Consider the following 6,401-nt stretch of genomic DNA (forward strand, 5'->3'; position numbering starts at 1 on the left):
TAATATATTACTTTATTGTCCTTAAGTTCCAGGTGTCCCAATTTTTCATTCAAGATCTGGTATATTATATATATATATATATAAATATAAAAGCATCAGTATGCATGCAGTACTTACATTATGGTCCAGAAACGGTGGAATCCCCAACACAGTGACAGTGGATGAATGCTATAGCTTTTAAAAAAATTATAGAAGCATTTAATCAGAATGGAAAAAGTAACAAGGCAGAAAATCCAGAAGGTGTTGTCTCTTTACTCTGGAGCAGCCAATAAACAGTCAGACCAAGGAGCAGCATCACCTGGACTCAAACCTCAGACAGGGGGCCTTCTTAGTGTGCATAATTAAAGAAGTGGGATAGAATGACCTGCAGTTGGAAGTATAGAACAATAGCTCCGTGAATGTATGTCGGAGAGAACATACTGTTGGCTGATGGAGCAGGCATGTGTGTGAGTGTGTGTGTGTGTGTGTGTGTGTGTGTGTGTGTGTGTGTGTGTGTGTGTGTGTGTGTGTGTGTGTGTTCACAGCAGGTTCACACTTATCACACAGCTGCTTGACCACTGCTTCCTGTAGCACGAGTTATCGACTTCTTGTGGCTCACAGATTTGGATATTTTAAGTGTATTATTATTTATTATTCATTATTCTGCCACCAGCGGTTGGTTTCAGTGATACATTTCGTTGCTATACCAACCCGTACCGCCCAAAATAACATAACAAGCAAGTATTTACACGCACACATCTTTTAGAACTTGTTTTTTACTATAGCTGATTTGCGATTGTTCATTTGTGATTTGTTGATTTATTTTTCATACAATCAATTTACTGCTAACAAAGCTAGCCAACTAGCCTAGCTGAGGCTAATGCGTTGCTAATGCAACATTCTAATACATTATATATTACACATAATGCAAGTCACGCTAACTGTTACTGCTGTGCTGACTGTTACTCTATTTACTTTGACTGTACTTTGCTCTTTTTTACTTGTGTTGTTGTGGACTATGTATAATTAATAAATAATTACTGTCTTTAACTTCTTGGACTTAATCTTGATCTTTCACTAGCGATACTTTTCTTTGTTTCTTCTTACGTTTATTTCCTGGTATGAGAGGCAATCCAACCAATTTGACAGTATAGTCTATACTTTTGTGAAACCAGTTTTCTTGATAATATTCATTTATTTTAAAATCTGCCTATAGCTGTGTACAGTACAAACATAGTGACGGCAGGTCTACAGGTACAACACATGATTAAATATTCAACATTCATTACATATAAAGGCCGTCAGTTATCTTACCAAACGTATTGTTCATCAACAGTGTGCTGTAACCTCAGTGTCTAATGGGAGGCGGGTGACCCTTACTCAGCCCAGGGCCTTTGTGTCGGGTCCAGTATTTCTGCCTCTGTTGTTAGGGGATTAGTCTGACTGACCCTGCTGCAGCTGAGCACAGGGTGAGGAGAACATAATCAATAATGGAAGGCTGCACAAACGCAGAAGAACAGTCTCACACAGACGGTCACATGTGTTCATCCTGAGCAAAAGTACAGACTGTTCTGCAACAGACATGAGAAGAGCATGACGTTGTGTTATCCATTCATCAGGTCAGCAAAAACACTGTCCTGTTGGGGTCAGGGTTTGTTTTTACTCTTTAGTTTATATTGAATCTGTTGAGATTGGGAGACTCCAGATAAATACATTACCAGGTTCCTGTATCTGCTAAAAAGTATTTTAAGTGACTAAAGGCTAAAGTTATGCTGTGGATATGAAAAAAAGAAAGAAAAAAATAATTTAGGACAGAACAGATTTAAAGATACCACTTTAAGAAAAAACTACAAAGTTTAGAAGAATAATTTGTGTCTGATGTGGAGTATTTCTTGGCGCGATATCAATCTTCTCATCTATCTCTCAGCAGCAAAGCGAATAAGCATATTTCCCCAAAAAGATTCAAATCAAAAGGGTACAGAGCTCGATAATGCGGGCCTATCGGTTTCTCAAGGAAGACGTGTTCATATTTCATGGCATTTAATCTATAAGTTGCTTTTGGACAACCGTGTTTTCTCATTAGAGGAGGGACGAATGCAGGATCAAGGATGGATGCCATGGTAGAAGTCAGCCCATTCCTCATATCAAACTAATACGAAAATGAAATCTGACAATTTGATATTTGAACTACCTTCTGTGGAAAATAATATTCTACAGTTGTTATTTGTATTATTATTCTTTGAGAAAGGTTACAGCCTGTATTATAGCTTTTTTCATGTAGATGTCAAGGTACATCTGAAGTTTGGTGGGTCAACATAACAAACAGTCCTACAAGATGATTTGAATTGTGCACAACAGTACTGCAGACTTGCAATTAGCAATGAAATGCAAACATCTACTCGTCCATCTATCATAATGTGAGGTGTCCCGTGTGCCATATTGTGTGCTGATAATACATTTGCAAAAAATTGATAAAGGCAACAATCAAACACATCACACTAAGATGTTGCATAATTTTCAACACTCATTTATTTATTCGCCTTGTTTTTTTTTTTCTTGACAATTTTTGTTACGTGTCCACAGACATGATAAAGAACTCCAGAACACTCAAAAGATAAACGTGAGCACAGGCTTAGACCCGTTTCTGCTTCTGTCAAGCAGCTCAGAGCAAGAGTGGCAGACCTGGGATCATCTACCCGGTCCATCATGGCCACCTCACCCACACTGAGCTGAAATGTGCAAAACTGATCCCTGATCAGCACTCTTTACTCTGGGGTGGAACTTGACGAAGCAGCGGGCCGGTTATTATTCTTTATTCATGTTGGTATAGAGGAAGAGAGAGTTAATATCATCTGTGTGATGAGACCCAACACAGACAATCTCCATTTATATACAAGACAGAGCCGAGAGGAAGGTTTCCAGTTAGTCATTACAAGGGTCATGAATGACAATACTTTACAAGCAGCACTTCAGGGGGGGGCGGGGGGGACGCTGTTGTCATTAGCAAGCGGTAAGGCAGGAGAGAGGGACAGAGGACAGCAGAAGATAAGTGGACCTGCATGCTTAGATCCAGAGTTATGACAGTTAAAAAGCAGCCAAATATAAATTAATCAACTCATTTACCTTTCAACAAGTATTGGCCAGTGCATCAAAACTGTCTCACAACGTGTTTTTTTTAAAAACATGATACCGTTAAACTATTTGGGCTGGAAGCATTGCGAGTCATCTGCCAGTTGTACACAAAACCAGACAAAAATCAATGCAATGTGGTGCAGTGTTGTTGGTGGTTTGATTGCTGAAGCAAAAATGGCAGTTTCAGAATCTAATCTTCTCCCTTCGGGACACGGTTAGTAAACACAAACCAGTATTTTCCATACATTCTAAAAACATCATCATACAAAATCATATTAAATAAAGATGCCTTGTGCATGAGTGCAATATACTTTAAGACCATAATTAATCTATTATTCTAAACTTTATAAATAAAACTTTCTATTTGTCTTCTGTTTCAGGAGACAACACACAGTATATATAGTATATATATATATATATATAAAGCAACAAAGTTGATTATACCAAAATGACCCAGAAAGAAAATGACGTAATCCCAATTATTCTTTTGTTAACAGAGAGAATATAATTTTCTAAATCAAAGAAGCCCTACGTGGCAACACAGTTAAATGTGAAATATGACTTTTTATTAGTCAGATTTTGAACAGGTTTTATGTGTACTAGGCTGCTTTGCTCAACAGGTTGGTTGGCCTTTGGCGTACAGTCCTGAATACGTTCAGTTATCTGACTATAAATCATCAACAAAAAGATGATCGTAACCAGTCAGACAACAAAGAAGAGGAAAATGGGAGTGAAGAAATGGTTGGCTGACCACGTCTTTAAGTTACAAAAGAAGAATGTAAAAAACAGATGCGGATAATATCCCTCTAGATGCAAACAATACAATAGAGAATCTAAATAATGTCCACCTTAGAAATTCTCTTTAGCAAAGGCAACATATTTTTTTGTTACCTTTTTTTCCTTCCACTGATAATATTGATCTCAAACCAACATTTGGGGTCATCTTGGTATAATGCAAAATAACACACAGCATGTAAAAGCATCTAGAAACCATCCCTGGAGATTGAAGTCATAACAACACCAAGCTAATCATACTTTACTGGTTTCTGACACAAGCATCAAGCTGTCAAATATCTAGACTAGCAGCTAACAGTACAAAAGCTAAGAGGGGGATTGCTTTTAAATGCAACATTTACAGAGGTTGATAATGAGATATACGCTGTACTGTTACAGGCTATACCGACATACTCTATATAGCATCAATGATAATATTCACTCTCCAAAACATTGACATAGATCATCAATATAAAAAAAAAGATTCACAGCATCTACTTTTACTCTACATGAAAGCTCAATCTTGGACACGTGTAGCTAACTTTAGTGTTGATGTTAAAGCCGACGATGACGGCGGGAGAGAAGAAAAAGAGGTGAAGAAAGGGAGGCACTATCTGGTGCATGGACAACGCTCTTGCCCACTCAAAGCAACCTTCAACAGATTACAGGTCCGTGGTCAATTGCAACGTTCCATTTAGCTACTAGATGAGACTTAAATAGTAAACGTGTTTACTGTGGCAACTCTGCTGGCCCATGACAGACAGAATAAGTGCTTATTTGATTACGGTTGAAGAGCCAGTGGGTAGGATTTGGCGGCATCTAGCGGTGAGGTTGCAGATTTCAACCAACTGAAACGTCTCCCGTGTGCCAAGCGTGTGTAACTATGGTGGCCACAGCGAAAAAACGCAAATGACCCGATCTAGAGCCAGTGTTTGGTTTGTCCGTTCTAGGCTACCGTAGAAACATGGCGGTCCAACTTAGTGGACTTCATGAAGAGGACCTTCTCCGTGTGTAGACATAAACGGCTAATTCTAAGGTAACAAAAACACAACAGTTCCTATATTCAGGTGATTATACACTAAATAAAACATACTTATTAATATTATGTTCCATACTGACAACAGATCCCCCTAAATGCCACACACTGTACCTTTAAACTAGCCACATACAGAACAGTTATCCTCCTGGTGTAGCCTATTTACCGTGTCAAACATCTTGGGTTGATTTGGGTATAATTGATACGTTTTTAGTGCAATAGATTTGGGAAAAATGTATATTTGCTCTCTTGCTAAAAGTTACAATTGGGAGATACGGCTTGGCAATATGGAGAAAATCAAATATCTCAATATTTTAGACCAAATACCTTGATATCAATACTACAGCAATATTGTACTGTTGACTACTGACGCTTTTACAGTATATTTCATATATTTTCTGATAAATAGTCATCAGTAATGTGACTAAAACGACTAAATAGATAAAGGCAAATAATAAAACAGCTAGAACAGTCTGCTATGTTCAGTAAATCACATCACTTTACTGTGATGCAGCTTTTAACAAACAAGATTATTAGGGAGCTTTAGAGGTGCTGGTCGGTAGATTGTGTTACTTTTAGACAGGCTAGCTGTCTACCTCTGCTTCCAGTCTTTGTGCTAAGCTAGCTGCCTTCACAGTACCTGTATCATTCAGTTGTATCAATCTAACTCTCGGCAAGAAAGCAAACAAGTGTTTTCCTAATATAGCAAACTATTTCTGGAACATCCTAAATATTTGCTAACACAGCAGCCCATTAGACAACGATTTACAATGAAAAAAAAAAAAAATGCTTTGGTCAAAATAACTGAGTAAATGATACAATACATGAACTCAATACAGACAATAAAGTGCCATGCAACAAAACTGGTCAGTGGTCCTGTCACAAATAAATACCAGTGCAGAAAACCTACAATAGCAACAATAAATAAACTTCAACCAACCATCATGGTTCTGTACGCACAAGGGGTTATAAATAAAAAAAAGAAGCAGATAACGAATAGGACGTGGGTTTTCTCTCCTGGTAATGGATTATTTTTGCCTTAATCGAGCCAACAAACTCAGTTTTCTTGGAATCGGTTAAAGAAATAACGACACAGGAACAACAACGTACCATTTTGTCCTAACAAATCCCTCGTGCTACTTCAACGTTAAAATGACTGATCTGTTTGCTATCTAAAACCTATGCAGTGAAACAAATACTCTATGCTGTAGAGCACCAAGCCAATCCAAACTGAGGTAATGTACAATATATGATGGTTGTATGGAGCGATCATCCCCGCACTTTACACAACTCTACAAAGCGACAATTTCCCCCTCACCCGATGGTGTTAGTTCGAAATAAACGAATGGCTGATTTAAAACTGGGACTTATTTTAAAAGTTATTATGAATAAAGGAGGGACTGACCACATACTAACTCTCTACAGGGAAAATGGTAGCCTTACAGATGACAGATTTCGACATGAAAGCTGATAAAACGCC

This window comes from Pholis gunnellus (genome assembly GCF_910591455.1).
Source record: "Pholis gunnellus genome assembly, chromosome: 14".
NCBI classification, from domain to species: Eukaryota; Metazoa; Chordata; class Actinopteri; order Perciformes; family Pholidae; genus Pholis; species Pholis gunnellus.